At 40.9% G+C, this 17,036-nt stretch overlaps 1 protein-coding gene across 4 annotated transcripts in view; it reads left to right on the top strand.

The window, feature by feature from the left end:
* The first annotated feature begins 4,501 nt into the window (after window positions 1-4,501).
* Window positions 4,502-17,036, top strand: part of FAM126A (family with sequence similarity 126 member A) — a 46,603-nt gene continuing 34,068 nt past the window's right edge. For all 4 annotated transcript variants that reach the window (XM_038127840.1, XM_038127839.1, XM_038127842.1 and 1 more), the window contains exon 1: window positions 4,502-4,607. The gene's annotated coding sequence lies outside the window, so the exon portion shown is untranslated. The remainder of the gene's footprint in view (window positions 4,608-17,036) is intronic.

Genomic DNA, 17,036 nt, shown 5'->3' with positions numbered 1-17,036 from the left:
CTCTTGTGTAGTGAGGATAGTTTATATATTATTTATGTTTGTGATGATTTGGTTGCTATGTTTTTAAATATTGCCTTATGTTAGTGGTATAGTAAGAAACAGCTTTTTCTGTTATCAAATCCTTACAGTATTTTCTCCTCAAAGTTTAATAAAAATCAGAATCTTGTATTTTCAGGTATTGTAAGCATCATCTCTTAGTGCAAAATATTGATATGGAACATACTGTTTAGATAACTGGCCTTCAACAGCAAGTCAGACGCAGTTTTAAATTTGAGTTACATGAATTTTAACTTTTGGAAAGCCTTTGCATAGTACAATAAATTAACTCTTTTGGTTTGGATTCTACTGTAGGGGTTTTGTAATAAATACTTCTTTGCAGTATTAGCAAATCAAGCCATAATAGTGTTGTGCCAGTGTGTAAGCTTTGTCATGAAAAGCGAAGAAAGGAGAACTCCAGGTTGTCAGGAGAACTCCCAGCTAGGAAGAAGTATAAGATACAAGCTATCTTTATTTAGAATACATAAAACTTACCACAAATTATAAGTTAAGGACACTTCTTTATAGTTCTATGCTAGTGTATGATCTTTATTTTTAATTTGGAGTTCTAGTAAAAGGACTTTATTAAAAAAATTGACCAACAAAATCGTTATAGAATCCTTCCTTCTTGAATAGTTTCCTTTAAAATGCTTTGTGATAATATGAGAAATCTGCAACTGTGAGATATTCAGTGTTTCAGAGTCAAACAGATGTTAGCTAGTGATTTTTCACTTTCTGCAAAAATCTGGTAAAGAGCTTTCTGCTAGAGCAATTTTCTGTCAAAACATGGATTTGATAAAATGTAACATTTTGTAGGAAGATATTGATTTTTATGTTTTCAAGAGAAAGATATAGAAATATTTTATTTATGGTTGAAACAAGAACATAAAAAAAGAAAACCATAAGTCAAAACTGAACATCTGACACTGTCAAAATACCATAGTCAGTGGTTTTAGAGGCCCTAAAATAAAAATTGCAGAATTTGTGGGTATTTTTTACAAAAAGTGCTGTCATCTTATTTCTATTAGAAAGGAAATTTTGGAATATCTGGTTTTACTTCCTAATTCAGCATGATTTTCTTACTTTTTTTCTCCCTGACTTTTTACATGCTTTGGTTACTGAAACTGTTTTCATGAAGAATGCCAGACCAGGACTCTCCAGAGCTTTCTGCATTTGATACAAAGCTCTTGGACCTCTGCTGATTTGAAGAATGACTCGGTGCTTCCTTGTAGACCCAATTAGGGGAGTTAATCAAAGGCTCTGTAGGAGCGCAGTGTGAGTTCTGGGCATCTTTGAAAATCTTAGCTGAATTTCTAATCAAGAGCACTGACTGCTCTTAATTCTGCAGCGAGTGTTGCTCCATCCTAATCAAAACAGAAGGGCTGCTCTACACTGGTGCTTCCACCCATGGAGCAGCATGTGCTGTTATTGTGGTCACAGCCAGTCTGGCCTAGGCTGGCACTGGGACAGAGGACCAAGCAATTGTCCCATTTGGAATTCTGTCTCTCTCCCTAAACAGGCCCTTCTTGGTGTCTCATAGGCTACAGATTTGGTCTGAGATCAGATGGCTGGAAATAACTGCTATTTTATTCCCATTGGTCCAGATGCATTATCTTTTAAAAATGGTCTCTGTGTTGAATTGAGCTTTAAGGACATGGTCATATGACAGAGATTAAGGTTGTTAAGTATTTATTTATCAAGGATTTCTATTTTTAAAGAAGCTTACAACTCCATTATATATCTAAATATAAGAACTTGTAATGAATAGGCAGAGATTGAAAATTATGAAGCAGGCAGAAGTTTTAGGTTCCAAATTATATTTCTGAGAAATGAGAATGCTTTATGAAATCTGAAAATATCTTCTTCCTGGAAATAATGTTTGTGAAAGAGCACTGAGCAGTCCTGACTTCTGCAAAAGTGGAACAAAACTTCTGATTCTTTGTGGCCTATCTCTGAGAGGGCAGTTTGAAATGGATTGCTAATGGCAAAAAACTCTGTCCTAAACATCAGACTAAACTGCAATTAAGTGATGTGTACATCTCTGCACAAAAATCTAAACACATTAAAAACATAATTTATTGCATATTTTTTGTGCATCTAGAATATTTAAGGCTAATGTGCTAAGAATGCCTAAAACACTAAAATAATTTAGAAGTTAAAAAATAAAATCTGTGAAAGTAATACAAGCTGAACTATTTTCTTTTGCTAATGTGACCTGACATTGAACTACAGTTATCTGCTGCATGAAAATAATTTGCCTGCCTTTTGTTTGCAGATGATTCATTACTTTTGATAATCGTTAGAGGTATAACACATTAATAACAGTAAAATTAATAACTAACGATAGCACAATCTCATTTCCTCTGTTTGCAATTATCAGGGTCACTTAGTATGTCACAAGCCACATCAGTAGGCAGTCTCCCTCCTGACACTGGGTCTGAGCATGCAGGCTAATAAACTCCTGCATGGCTGTATCTCTGCTTCCACTGCTTGTTCTCTGCTCCTCTGCTGCTCTTAGAACTGCAGAACTAGCAGTATACCAGCTCAGGGGACAGAATTGTGTTTGAAAACACTTGGGTTTTTCTACTTGGTTCTCTTCAGACTGAATTGACTTGGCCTTTTTTGTAGCTATTGGGTCACAAAAACCAGGAGGGTCTCAGGAATAGCTACAGGCAGCCGGCGGGAAAGACACTGTGATGGAGGCTGTGCATGCCTGCAATGCTGTTGGCAGGAAGAGTGATGGGAGTGCAGGGAAAGTCAGTCAGGTAAAGAGCTTTAAAAAACCAAAACCCCCAAACTGTTAAGTATTCTGGCTGTGATACAAATGTATATTCTTTCAAAGGTAGAAGTTTATTATCTCCCTTTAAAAGTTCCATTTGGTTGTTCCTAAGATTATGGCATTTAACTGTCTCTCTTCGTCTTAGTGAAATAATAAAGCTTTTATAAACCTTTGTTGGAATTAATATCTATCTTGTCAGGAAAACAGACCTATTTTATCCAGTGTCATAGAAACAGATGACAGAATGAATTTAGACCATAACACAGTGGGAGTATTCTAAAGACAAATGCCTTAGTAAGACATTCATATTCTAAAAGCAGTTTTTATGTATTATGGTTTATATTATAAAAGGTCCTTGAAAATAACACATATTTTATTGTCAACAAATTAGTATACTATACACCTATGGAAATTAATGTACACTAGCACAAGTCTAGAAACAGCTCAGACAGAATGGTACTGATGTCCCTCTGCGGGATGGCCAAGAAAGAAGTGCATTGAACCTGGTATTCTCTCAGGTTCAAGGCTCTAGAGAAGTCAAACTTGTGTGTGAACACATTATCTACCACTGCAGGATAACTGAGGAAATTAACATGTGCAAGGCATAGAAGACCATGGTTTTTAAATGAGTAATCATATGGGACAGCACTTTGTGACAGCATTGGTGGTGTTAATTCAGGCTTTGTTATTATATGATGTTTGACACAGACCAAATCACGGCCTCCTTGCCTTGATTTCACCACACAGCAATTAGATTGCTGATTAACTTAATCTTTATTAATCCAGAGATTTAACAGAAGTGCATGCTTCTGAGGAACAAAACTTATATCCTGAAAGCATACTTAAAAAGAAACTCTGGTGGTAACAAAAACATGTAAAAATAAAAACTAGCTATTTGTGGGACATGCGGTTTTATTTCAAGATTGCTCTTCAGAGCAGTCCAATGATGTCAGTAGGAAAAAAAAATAGGGGAAAAAAATAGTACTTGTATTTGAAAAGGCCTTGGAGTGCTGTGGAATGAGACTTGCCCACAATTGCTTCACTTGGGGAAGGCTGATAAGAATCCAGTGTCTAAATAATGATTAAGACACGCCTGATGAAATTAGGAGGCATTCAATTCCGCGTCATTCCCATCAGGGTGCCTGTAAGCATCTCCGGCGGAGCTGTCAGCCGTACCTTTGTTGGGCTGGGGCACTGTCAGACCTGACTGCCTTCCCCCGCTCCTGCCTCCAGCTCTGTTTTTATTTCCAAGTGACAGGCCGGGGGGAACGTGTAACATGGGACAGCGGCAGAACACTCGCAGCTCTGGTGCTGCTCTCTCGAGCGCATTTCCAGCGCTGCCGCCCGTTCTGTTCCGAGCGCCCGCTGTCACCCGCGCTCGCAGGGCAGTTTTAGGAGCGGGCGCTGCCCCGAAGGGCGCAGCTCCCCGCGGGGCATCACCCTGCCCGGCGCTCCGGACTCCGCCTGAGCTTCCCCCAGCACCAGCTCTCGGCCCAGACGCGGCACGGAGCCCAGGACTCGTCCGCCTTCCGTGCCCGCCCCCGGGCGCCCTCACGGCGCGCCCCCCGCTCCCGCCCGGCCTCGGAGCGGGCCGGCCCCGCCCACCGGGGAGCGGGGCGCGCGCACGGCCCGCTCTGCCGCGCTATTGGCTGGCGTGACCGCGCTGCGCGCTCCGGTTGGCTGCGGCGGCCGCCAGGCAGCGGCGGGGCCGGGCGGTGTCCGCCCGCCGCTGCCGCTGCCGGCGGGAGGCTGAGTTTGAGTCGCGGCCGCGGCGGAGCCGCCGGGCGGGAGGGTGAGTTCGATTCCCGGCCGCTCCCGCGGGGACAACTTTTTTCCCGCGCGGGGCTGGTGCATCCCGACGGGGCGGCCGCGGCCGTCGGGCAACTCGCGGCCGACTGAGCGGAGCCCCCCCAGGCTGCGGGTCCCGCGCCCCACCCTGGGGCAGCCGGCGGCGCGCGGCTGGGGCGGCCGTGACTCGCCGGGGCGGCGGGGGCTGCAGGGCGCGGGGAGGGAGGCCGGGAGGGGGCGGCGGAGTTGCCGGGGGCAGGGCCGGTGCCCGGGGGCGATGGAGGGGCAGGGCGGCACCCTGCCCGTGGTGCGGGGCTGCGGGGCGGCGCTCCGGGCACCGGCTGCGGCTTCCCCCGTTCCCGCGGGTCCTCCCGGGGCCCCGCCGGCATCCCGGCCCGGGCGTCTGGCCGCCCGCTCGCCGCGCGCAGCCCCCGCACCCGGTCTGGCCGCGGCAGGGCACGGCGGGCGTCGCCGGGGCGTCTGGGGGCCGGCGGGGCAGCGGCGCCTTGTGCCGCCGGGAGAAGGCGGCCGGGGCTGCGGGAGAGACAAAGGAGCTGCTCCCGCGGCGTCCCCGGAGCAGGGCAGGCAGCGCGGTGCGTGGCAGCCGGCTTCCCGGTGCCGCTGCGGACCCTCGTGGGGAGGCTTGGGCAGAGTTGGGCGGCGTGCTCTGGAACGCCTCGGTGCCGACCCGTCCCGTGGGTGTGTTTGGCGGTGTCGCTGCCGCCGCGAGTTGGGCGCCCGCCGCGGGGATGCGGGAGGTGGCAGCAACAGTTAGAACCGCGGAGTTGGGGAATCCGAGCGGGCAGCGCCGCAGGCTGCAGCGCTTGTGCCGCCGCGGGCTTCGTGCTTTAACTTGGAGCACATTAAACTGAAGTGGCCTTCCATGTGCTTTGTGTATCAAAGGTGAGGATGAAAGCAGAGATAGTGCCCGTGGATTTGTCTTGTCCCGTGTAATCCCGACAGCCATCACGTTTTTTTTTTCCCGTCCAATTGAATTCTAGCTCTCTGCCGAAAAAAGCTCCCCGGCCTTAGGTTCACAGGGAGCGGATTTGTGTACTTGAAGATTATGAAGTCCTGCTAGTATGGACCTTTCAGGAGCTTTAAGGTATGCTGCCAGTGTGTGAGGAGATGACTGTAGAAGAGCCAACTATTAAAATTTTTATTACATGGTTGGTGTTAGGGTCCTTAGCTGCAAATTCAGATTTAGTGACATTTTTCGTAAGGCAAGCTGAGCAAATTGCGCTGCACAGAGGCAAGAAGCAGTGTTATGGACCAAAGCGTAGAGTGACATTGATGACTGCGTTTTGTGGTATCTGAAAGGCTTTTCTGCAGTTTTCCCCTCCTATGATGGACTTATATGCTGCAGTGGTTTTTCAGAAGTTTGTGTTTTCCACAATATCATTAAAAGGTTTGGGTTAGAAGGGAGCTTAAAGATCATATAGTTTCATGCCTCTAATGGCGTCCTGCTTTTGTTCTCTCCACCTTTCAACAAGTTCTTTTATGTTACAAAAATTAAGTAATGTTGTATAATGTGGTCAAATTAATTTGCAATCTATTGTAGTTTCATCAGTGAAATAGTTTTGGTAAAAGTAGTGTGTTTTGAAGTTGAATTTTAGATCCTTCTGGCAGTGTTTTTGGATTTATTTTTTCCTCCTGAGTAGGAAAAAAAAATATAAATCTGCTAATTTTGAAATAGAAAACCCGTCTGCTTCTCTTCCATGATAATCCCTTTGTGAGGCAAGGCACTTCCAATAGGCCTTTTATCAGAGCGGTGATAATTTTGAGGAAGTTTGATACTACTCGGGGTGGTTTAGTAACTGTAACAATTCACTTCCTTGAAGCGGTGAGCTGTTTTAAAGGGTCATGTTATGTTTAATCAGAAAGCTTCTTCCAAGGAAAAAGGCTGTCAGGGGCAGGATCACGTTGAAATTGTGCTGCAGCCTCCTGAATGGGTGGGTTTGCTTTCACTTGAGAGAGTCCATGGGAGACATGTTCCCAGGCATAGCTGGGAAGTTAAGTCACTTGGATTCTAATTTTGTGAGGACTCGTGTCACAAGCATGTATGTGAGATATTGTAAGGCTGGACACTGCAAGTGGTGTGTGTCATCTGTGTTTTACTTAGCACAGTGGGGCTGGCTCTAAGCTGGGAGACAAGCCCATTCGCTGATGCATGTGACTGGGTCAAACCTAGTAGTAAGTCACTGAGTTAAAGTCTCATTCATACTACACATTCCTCTAAAGCCCCAGAATCTTGAACCTTCCTCATGTTCATATCAGGAAATTGATTTTCATTAAAACCTACCTTAAGGTACATATTAGGTTGTCTTCTTAACCTGTCACTGACTTTAATGTATGCAATGTGAAAATCACCTTGTTCATTCTGGAGGTTTAAATTACTAGTTATAAAGTGTTGGCTCATGTGTGGTTATTTTTATTAGAAAATAAATGGTGTGACACCGTGGGTTTGTTTTTTTTTTTTTCAGGTTATATGGAGAATGCATGGTTTGCAAAATGATTTCTTGTGGAAAAGTCACAGTTCCCAGGTTTCCCTTTGGAACTAAGTGCTTGTGGAGTATTTGGGGCTTTAGGATGAAACTTTCATGAGGCATAAACGTTTATGTTGATGAGAATATTAAAATGTAGTAGCTCTTGGGCTCTTAACAAAGATCACCTGTGCACTCAGCAAACACACAAAGCCTCCATGGGGAAGAGCTTAGACTTAAATCCGTTAGGTGAATTGCCAGGTCAGGTTTCATTCCCAGCCCTTCCCTTTGACAGATGTGCTCTCTGCATAACCTAGCACGCTTCCTCTCTCACAAATGGAAGACTGGCTAGAAAGCTGATCTATCCTTAGGTCTCCCATAGGACTGTGTGGGTAGTTTTGTTAGCAGAAGTGGAAGTTACACCTGTGAATCACTGCACTCGCGTGCGTTACGTCCTGTGTTTCCAAGCAGTCAGTCCTCCAAGAGCAAGGTGCATGAAATTTAAGCAGCAGATCTGATCTTGCTGTGTAGGAAATGAGAAGCCTTACAGTCTGACCTTCCGTGCCTGCATACTCTGATTTCTTTGAAGAGGACTAGAGTCCAAATCTTGTACACTTCAGAAAAACTGAAGACTGCCTATCTGTAATTATATTCTGAGGTTAAATGGTTTGACAGGAGTGACCCTGTCTAATCTCGGAGACTTCCATGGGATTATGGAAATACAGCATGCTTAAAACCCGCAGTTTATATGCAGTGTCTTGCAGTGTGTTGGTTTGTACTTGGTAGGATGGAGTTGAGAGAGGTTGTTGATAAATCTGGAATCTTGTCGTTTCCCTGCTTAGGAGAATTACAGCTTTTGTTTTGTTAATGCTGTTCTGTTTAATTATGCAAGTGTGTATATATATTAAAAAGACCACTTAAATTAGAATTTTAGGCCTGAGATCTTTTCTTTAAATCTGTGTTTTCTTTCTGTTCCAGGAAAAATAGCCCTTTTGGCGTTTGCTGTTCTCAGTTGCTAGAATTGAAATGGTGATGTATGAAATGCACTTTTGGAAGCAGAGAATGTGTTGGAATTAAAACAATTTTATTAGCATCAGTTATTTAGAAAGTTAAATTGGATTAGTTTATTTGAAATACTTAGTGAGATAATCTTGGAAGGCAGCAACAAGGTGTCAGGATAAGGACAGAAATCTGTGCCAGTGTTGTTGAAGACAAGGAGTACTAAAGTATGAAAATGTTTTTAATGTGTAGCAACTGCATATTGCTGCTAGGAGGTGTTTAAAGCTGCTGCTCAAGCTCTGCATGCCATTAAACTGTTTATTCCTGCAATGGCCAGACTCTTTTCTCTACTCTATAATGTGTAAGTGTATGCCCAGACTTTTTAGATGAAGTATTCTGCATGAACTTGAGATTTTCTCTAAACAACTGATACTTGAATTATTTAAAGTTATTTGAAAACATTTAAAGTTTAAAAAGTTTTGCACAAGGTTGACAGGTGAAATGCTTCTGCATTTGTTCTTTCTGTAAATCAGATTTCTATCAGAATTTGTGTTGGAGCTTTGCTCGCATGACAACTCAAATACTCTTGGATTAGATTAAAAAAAACCCAAAGAACCAAACCACCAAAACCAACATCTGAAAGATCTAACAACTGTAATAGTTTTCAGCTTATAGCATTTCTACATTAGTGCTGGATATGAAGTATTTTCTTGCACTTGTGGTGAAACTGTTTTGAAGCCTTTGCCCTAATCAGGACCACGTTCAAGAGGAGCTGAATAAAAATAGCATCTTGGCCGAGTCTGTGAGGGCAGCTGTTATTTATGGCAATTTCTTTGGTCACATCCCCACATGAACTTACATGCTTTGCTAACAACTGGAAAGACAGTGAGTGAAAGCAGTGTAACTCACAGCCAAGTGACTCCTGAAATTGTCTGAATGTGACCCTATTTTGTCTTGTAGTGCCAGAAAGGGGAGGATGTTGGTTAAGGTCTTCGTGTGATGAATTAAGGATTCTGTTTCTAAGGCTTCAGTTTAACTTCTAAATGGTGTACAAATGTAAAACAGATGGGTTCAATAAATAGTGGTTATTAGTAGCATTATTTATTAGGACTGGAATCAATAAAGGACACGGAATTTGGACAGATATTTTATTATCATCACTCTTGTATATGGAGACTGCCCTGGAAAGTGAGGGTGTGCATGAAACGTTTCTTAATTTATAAATGACCAGCAATGCTTAAGAATCATCTGACTGTTGAGATTAAGACTTAGAAATGAGTTATCTCTTCAAAACAGATGTATGTTTTTGTTTATCCATCTCTAACCTCTGATGATGAAATGCTGTGTAGCAACTGAAGCACAGCAGAGAAATGTAGGTGAAAGTAATACTAGTAAAACATGCTTATTGCTGATGCAAAAGTTGCTAAGTATCTGTATTCCATCCTGATTGGCACAAGAGCTCTCATTCTAAACTCTGTGACAAAAAATGTATACTTGAGGCGCTTTTGATAGCTATTAAAGACAGCTTTCTTAGGCTATCTTATCTCATACCTTTACATTTTGTTACTTTTCTCTATTTGGAATCTAACCTTTATTTAAAAATAGCATAGCATGCTCTAAAGCTGCACTGGGTACTAATTAATACACTTCAGTGCTTAAAGCCATGCTGTCTCCTAAGGTTTCCTGCTGTTTGCACTGGATAAATATTTATGCTTCAGCAAGGCATTAATTTCAACCTGACGAACAGTGCATACAACTTTAATATTTTGCTAATACTAAACACCATGATTCACTCTTTTTGCTATATTTTATTGTGGTTCTTTTTTTTCTTAGGAAAGGAGGAAAAAAAATCCCATTACACTTTAAATATATGGTAGGGAATTATATCTAATGCTCAACAATTAACCTGTCTAGTAGTCTGAGTATTGTGCAGGAGCTAGTGCTGGATAATGTAAGGTCTCCATGAGCATCTGGTTAATGGACAACGCTGTACTATGTAGTGATCTGTAAAAGCAATTGCTTTCTATTAATTCTTTCCAATCCTATAATACTATTTGTTGTTTTAAAGGAGACGACTGGAATGTGTGTAAAAGCATTAAGTTGACCAGTAAATTTTTAAAAATTGCATTTGACAAGTTTTTAACACCAGCTACCTTCTCTGTCAGTTAGGATACTGTGAATATTTTCAGTGTACTGTGTAAAACGACAGGTATGCTACAGTTTCATCTCTACCTGAGGAAGCAGACTAAAGGATCTTCAGGTATAAAAATGATTCTTTTTTTTCCCCTTCTTTTACTTCTCTGCAGTATTTGCTGGCTGAAGGAAATTGTGTTTCTTCCAGATTTGAAGTAGGTAGACTGCAGCATTGTGTATTTGGTGTTAGGTTGATGAATGGGAGAACAGTGTGACCTAAGTGGGGGAAGGAGCAGGGTTGGGGAGTTCCTTAGCTCTTGGTACTAAAGCAACAATTTTATGTTCCTTTCAGTCAATTTAGACTCATTTTGCCAGTGAAATGCTGAGTATTATTCTACGGTTTGTGCTTAATAGCACATCCAGTTAAACCAATTACTATATACTCCGTTAAAAGAATATATTTCTTATTGACTTCCTTTAGGCTGTGCCAAAATACCTGCCTGCTTCATGTCACAGGCTGCAGCCGTGCTACTGTTTTTACTCAGTTACAGCTTTTAGGCTCAATAAGCTGCAGTCTTTCCACTCACATCTCTTACGTTCCTAATTGTATTGACTCCGTATGTCAGGTGTAGAAAGACTAATAGGCTCCTGCATTTTTTCCCTGCTTTGAACTAAATTCCCAGTGCAGCAGCCAGAGGAGCAGGTGAGAGGCTTGTGACAGTAATTCTGCACATCTGCTTACACGTGCATCTGCAGCTTTGTGAGTGCTGGTATAATTTTACGAATTTCTGCCTGTCTTAAGAGAATGTGATTTATATTTAATTGTAAAGCTGAGAAAAAAACCCTGAGTTTCTTTACCCCTCTCCCCGTTTTCTCAGCAGCATTATGTGTCAGCACTGTGAATTAGGGGTATTTTTGCAACAGTCATGTTGTGATGAGACACTTCAGACAATCAAATTTGTTCTGTTACTCAGTGAAACACAAAAAAAGGAAACATCTGTTTTGCTTAGTCTGTAATGATACAGCTTGGAGTAACAGGATTCTGTTGTCTCAGCTGGAATTGGTTGAAGTTTTGTTGACTTTTCAGTAATGTGTACAAATATAGCAGAACTACTCTTCCAGCACTTCTGCATCATGCTGGGGATTGGCTGAGTAAATTTGCAGTCTCTGCTACTTTTAATTCTTTTGCTGCCTTACTTTAGTTTGGTATATATATTTTAAATATAATTCTCTTTGTTCTTAGGCTGAAATTTAAGAATATCTAAAGCATATGCATTTGCATTGGTTACCAAGGGTTTTTACTAAAATGGAATGGTTATTTGTGCAGTGATATTTTCTCCCAGACTGTTACTGACAGGCTGTGGCTGCACAGGGAAGAATGACAATGATTTTCCACCCAAAATAACGTAATCAGAGGAGATCTCTAAACTGTGCCATTCCCTTGTATACATAGTGCATTCATTCATTCATTCATTCATTCATTCATTCATTCATTCATTCATTCATTCATTCATTCCTTAAGGAAGTACTGGAAATCTTTGGTTTATTCCTGTAAATAAATAATTTTTAAAAATAATAATAAATAGTAAATAAATTTTAGTGGTATTCAAAAGTGGCTTAGGTTTTGTCCTGTTGTGGTAAAGAAGTGGATGCTAGTTCACCTCCCAAAGCTGCTCCAATCCTGTGAAACAGTAGCAAGGATTGCCTCAACCATTTATAGCTGCTTCTTGGTGTGGTAGAATAAAAGTCCTGTATAAATTCAGTAGGTGGAGTAGGATGTGGATACATTGGATGTCAAGGGAAGAAGGAGCACCTAGATGGAGGTCCTGCTTGTACAGTAAATAAAGGAACTGACAAAAGTGGGAATAGAAAGTTGACTGAGTGATGAAACAGGAACCAAGTGATGCCACACCCTTGAAGAAGTTCCTTAAATGTGTCTATAGATGTTAAATGATAGGTGTTAAATGATCTTTTTGTTTTGTGTGATTAACCCCCACCCCTTGAATGTCATATTTTTTGACAAGTGGCCATTCACTTAGGTTATATTTGGGTTTTTTTTTTAATCCAGTGGCAGTTGCTTTGTTCTTGGTTCATTGCAACACTTCTTTCATATGCTTATGACATTTTTTACAAGCAGAACATGTTGTGTCCAGGGGTTGTTAGGCTGTATTGATGTCCTTTGGCTCTGGTTCATCCAGTCCACTATGCCCCAAATACATGTGCAATCAATGACCAATTTCCATGTATTGTCACAACTGTGTCTGCCATCCAAGTGACTTCTCAGACACTGCTTGTAAGCACAATACACTAAATCAAGTTCACAGATTATTACAGAAATAAATTTTGACCACTTTGTAACTAGGCTACAGAAATATTTGCTTGGCTCTAAATCATCAAATCTGTGCTCTAAGCCAGTACCCTGAATTGATGACTGAGTGTAGAAACACCACTCACTTATTCTAGAACTACTAGATATATAGGATATGTAATAATGCTCTTAAAAGTCAGACCTGTCTTGAGCAGAAGACATTGTGGGATTTAATGAGAATGCAAATAAAAGAAAGAGAAAAAGAAAATGAATGTATGCTCTGTTATTTTAAATCTTAGACTGTTTTCTTGACTAAAGTGGTAACAATATGAATTCCATAGAAACTTTCTGTTGTTGTGACTTTGGAATAATGGCAGATTACTTGATAATACCAATTAACTTGGAAATCTGAACTCAAATATTCCAGAACCTGTATAATTTGAGTTTTATTAGCTTTCTATTTCTTAGAGTAATTAATATTCTGACCTTTAGGTGCTTTCATGAAATGGGAACTTTTTATTTTAAAAGCTTTTTCATCTAACATGAATTCAATCAAAATTAATACATCTCTAAACATAAGAGAATTAGAATCCTTTTCTTCTGTGACTATATTATGCTTTTGGGATTTGACTTTAAAAATTACATTGCAGAGCAAGACATACAGGGTAGTAAATTCTCTTGAGACTTTGAGTTGCATATATTTTGTCTGTACTACAGCATTTATATGTGACAACAGAGCATTTAATGTATTGAATGTATCTTCTGCATGAGACAGAAGCGTGGGTCCTGCCTCTAAAAATTTTAGTTGAGAAGTTGTGTTTTTCTGTAGCTGGTAAAGTATGTGAAAAGCCACAAAATTGTTCTTAGTTGCTCTGAAATGTTTTTCAAATGAATGTGTCTAGTCTTGTGAGTGTATGTGGATGGGCTGTTGTGGGGGTGGGGGAATGTGGAGGGATGAGGAAGAATAAGAGGACTGTTACGAAAAGATAAAGCATGTTTCTCCTGAAACTGTTTAACATGGCTAGATACACGCGTTGCATGCATATATCGATGGATAATTTTAATTCTGTAATTTAACAGGGAGCAGTTATCGCCCACTAAAACTAAGACCTAAAGTTATTTTCAGTATTGATGCACCCCTCATCTGGAAAATGTACCTTTGCATAGATTGTTGTTTTTTTTCTTCCCTGTGAAAACGAGCTACTAAAACTCCTGTCAATACACTATCATAGACCTCTTTTTGCTATAAAATCTGGGGTGTATTCCTGATAGCAAGGTTCCTGCTTTTCTTTGATGATCTTCAAGAAGGATATGGTAGAATGGTACACTGGAGATACTATTCTGCAGATAGAAGGCTATCAGGAATGCATTGGTAGGGTTAGGGTGATGGGCTGTATCATAGCACTTACTTCAAATAAACGTTCTGGAGTCAGAATGAAACCTTTCCATTGCAGCTGTATTTGATCATGTCTGATATTATGCTGTATTGTAGATCTTCCTTGGATAGCCCAGTGCGGTGACACAACCAATGTGGAGAAGTCAGTGGGAGCCCTGGGGAGAGTTCTGTTCTCTTTTCTTTGTGAAGGGCTGGGTGCCATCGAATGGGTTTGGCCTGAAAGAGGGGCCTGTTCTTTACCAGATAAGGCTGTCCTGGCATAGGAATAGTATTCCCCAATTAAATGTTCCCACTGAAACCTTCCAAACTGCAACTACGTGCTCAGTCTCCCTTTCCTCCTCCCCTGTGTAGGGACGGAGAGGAGAATTAGGGGCACAAAATTAAAGATTACAGGTTGAGATAAGAACAATTTACTGGAAACAGAAATGGAATAAGAAAGCCAACAGTGACAGCTACACTATCAATAACAAGGTGTACAAAATAGGCAAACCATGAACAGTAACAGCTACACTATCAATACCAAAGTGTACAAAATAGGCAGACAGTGAGCGGTAACAGCTACACTATCAATAACAATGTGTACAAAATAGGCAAACTATTCACACATGATTGCTCACCATGCAGAACTGGCTACCCAGAGTGCTTCCCCTGGCAATGATGAGAGAATAGCATCTGGATCCTCACTATGCCCTTCCTAGATACTGCAAGAATTAACCCTGTCCTGGCCTGATCCTGTCATAAGTCACTTCTGAAGCACCTGGGACTTTTGCAGCCCAATTCTCCATTTATGGAGCTCCTTACATTTTATGGAGGCAGAAGGACGACTGAGTTGAAATTAAGTCCCAAGAACTGCTACAAAATTTCTTCCTCATGTGGCTTGTGTAGCATCTTCTAAAGTTAGTGTCTGGCTTGCGGGTTGTCATGGTTTTACAGGTAGACATCTCTGCTTCCCAAATTTTATGAGGTGCAGATACCTAGAGCAGGGTTGGAAATAGGCAGTCTCCTAAAATCTCTTTGCCAGCAGAATGGGGAAGTTTTGGTCAGAATTCTTGCATTCTTAATGTTGCTGCTAAAAAGTAGGTGAAGAATCTCTCAAATTCTTGTCTTGCTTTGTGAACTGCGTCTTTTTCCTTCTGGTAGGTCACTGCTAAACTACTTGCCAGATGAATGCTTCTGGATTTGTACTACCTGAAACTATGTGCTGTTATGGTAGAAGGTGTTAAAATTGTGTCTTTTACAGCCAGTGCTCAGAGATGAAGTTCAGCCCCTGCTCAGTTCTCCGCATGCTTTTTAGTCATATTCGAGCTATTGTGCAGCATCTGCCTGTGCATGCTTTACACTGAGAGCCTTTCAGCAGCTGAATTACCCAACACCTTTCTTTTCATATGACTGAACGTTCTGAACAAACTCTAACATGAGATGACTTGCAATTTTCACTTAGAAAACTAAACTTGTTTTTTAAAATTAGCTTGCAGCAAATTGACTTCACAAATAGATTAAGTGAATAACTGCCTGTAAAGGTAATACTGTGGTAGCATCGAAGGTTGGGGAGGCAAGGAACTACATGTCACAGCATTGCTACCAAAATAACGCTCCATGCTTTTGAGAAGACCACTGGTTAGTTCAAGACTTTCATGCAATACTAAAATGAAAGCTGCAACACAGTTATTCTCTCTATAGTTTATTATATTTCACTGTTTTAAATTTGCCTTTGGGTGACCTGATAGGGATGTAGTGTGCTTTTGGCTTAGAGAACTAAGGTGCAAAAGAACAGTAAGTATGTTTGGGGCTCTGTACAGAATGTTTCTTGTAGGGGGTGAACTTGTGCAGCACGGCTTTCTCTTACAGAAATGATAAGAGCGCTGTGTCATGTACTGTGGAATTAACTGCTAGTTCACTGATGTTCTCAGCGCAAGTTATGGAAGTCTTGATACATAGAAAACAGACACGATTTCTAAAGCTTTTTAGTTCATTTATTTGGTTAAGCTTGTGCTTGTACTCATTTTAATGTGACTTAACTATATGCATCATACAGAAATAGAATTTAAATTATTATCTTGATTTTTCTTTTTATGTGTTGGAACAGTTAACTATATTAATCCAGAAAACATAAGGGCAATTAAGACAAGATTTTTCAATTATGTGTGTTTTAGTCTGTCTGAGATTATGCTGTTTATATATCTGTTCTTTCTTATAGAGTCAATAACATGTAAACAGTAATGTTTGCATGAAATAAAAGTGGAAGCAAGTATAATTCAGCTGCTAAAAAAAACGGCTTTGAAGTAATAAATCTTACTTTATTTCCCTATAATGAAACTATTGATGGATTACAGATGATAGAAAAGCTAACGTTTGAGGATATACTCCAGATGAAATAGCTTGAAAGAGCAGGGATTCTGCATGCCAGAGAACGGGGTATAACTGGAGTAAATTGACTTACAGGTGGTCAGTTTTGGCTGACTATGGTTTTCAACATGGCAGATGTACTTAGAGTGTGCATTTGTGCAGTAGGCAACAGGGAAGAAAGAGTAAAGCAGGGTTTTAAAAGGTAGCAAGGAAGAAATAGTAGAGGACAATGAAAAATAAAATTCAAGCTGTGGAAGGTATTTCCTCTTACTTCATTTCGGCACTGTACTGTTAGGGCTGCTTTTGTCCTGCTTAAACAATATAGATGTGATTTACTATGGCTTATATAAATTCACGTAAATATATCAGTGCTTGTAGTCTCTTATCTCTATCCTGGTGACTTGTTTGACTGGCATGAGTAATTTGGTTGTCTTGGAAGACAATTCCCCTTGGTAGTAAAGGGTGAATACAAGGTTAGTTGAGTACAAATGTGGTTTGTAATTGATTGCTAATCTGAAATTGAGCAAATAAATTTGCCAGGAGTCAAAGATCAGGAATAAAATCTTCAAAAGCCTGTGCTATTAGGAATCTAACCTTCTGGTTGAGACTTTCTAAAAAGCTTTAATCATGAATGTTTTGGGTCATGTGTGCCTATGTGACTGTTTACCAGCAATGTAAATGGTCTTGTGGTTTCATGACCTCAACCACAGGTTTGTTGGTTTTTGTTTTTTGGGTTTTTTCCCCCCCTTCTGGGCAGAATTGAAAGGT

This window comes from Motacilla alba, chromosome 2 (genome assembly GCF_015832195.1).
Source record: "Motacilla alba alba isolate MOTALB_02 chromosome 2, Motacilla_alba_V1.0_pri, whole genome shotgun sequence".
NCBI classification, from domain to species: domain Eukaryota; kingdom Metazoa; phylum Chordata; class Aves; order Passeriformes; family Motacillidae; genus Motacilla; species Motacilla alba.
Note: the sequence above shows the minus strand (reverse complement) of the source record. Positions and strands in the feature narration are given on the sequence as shown.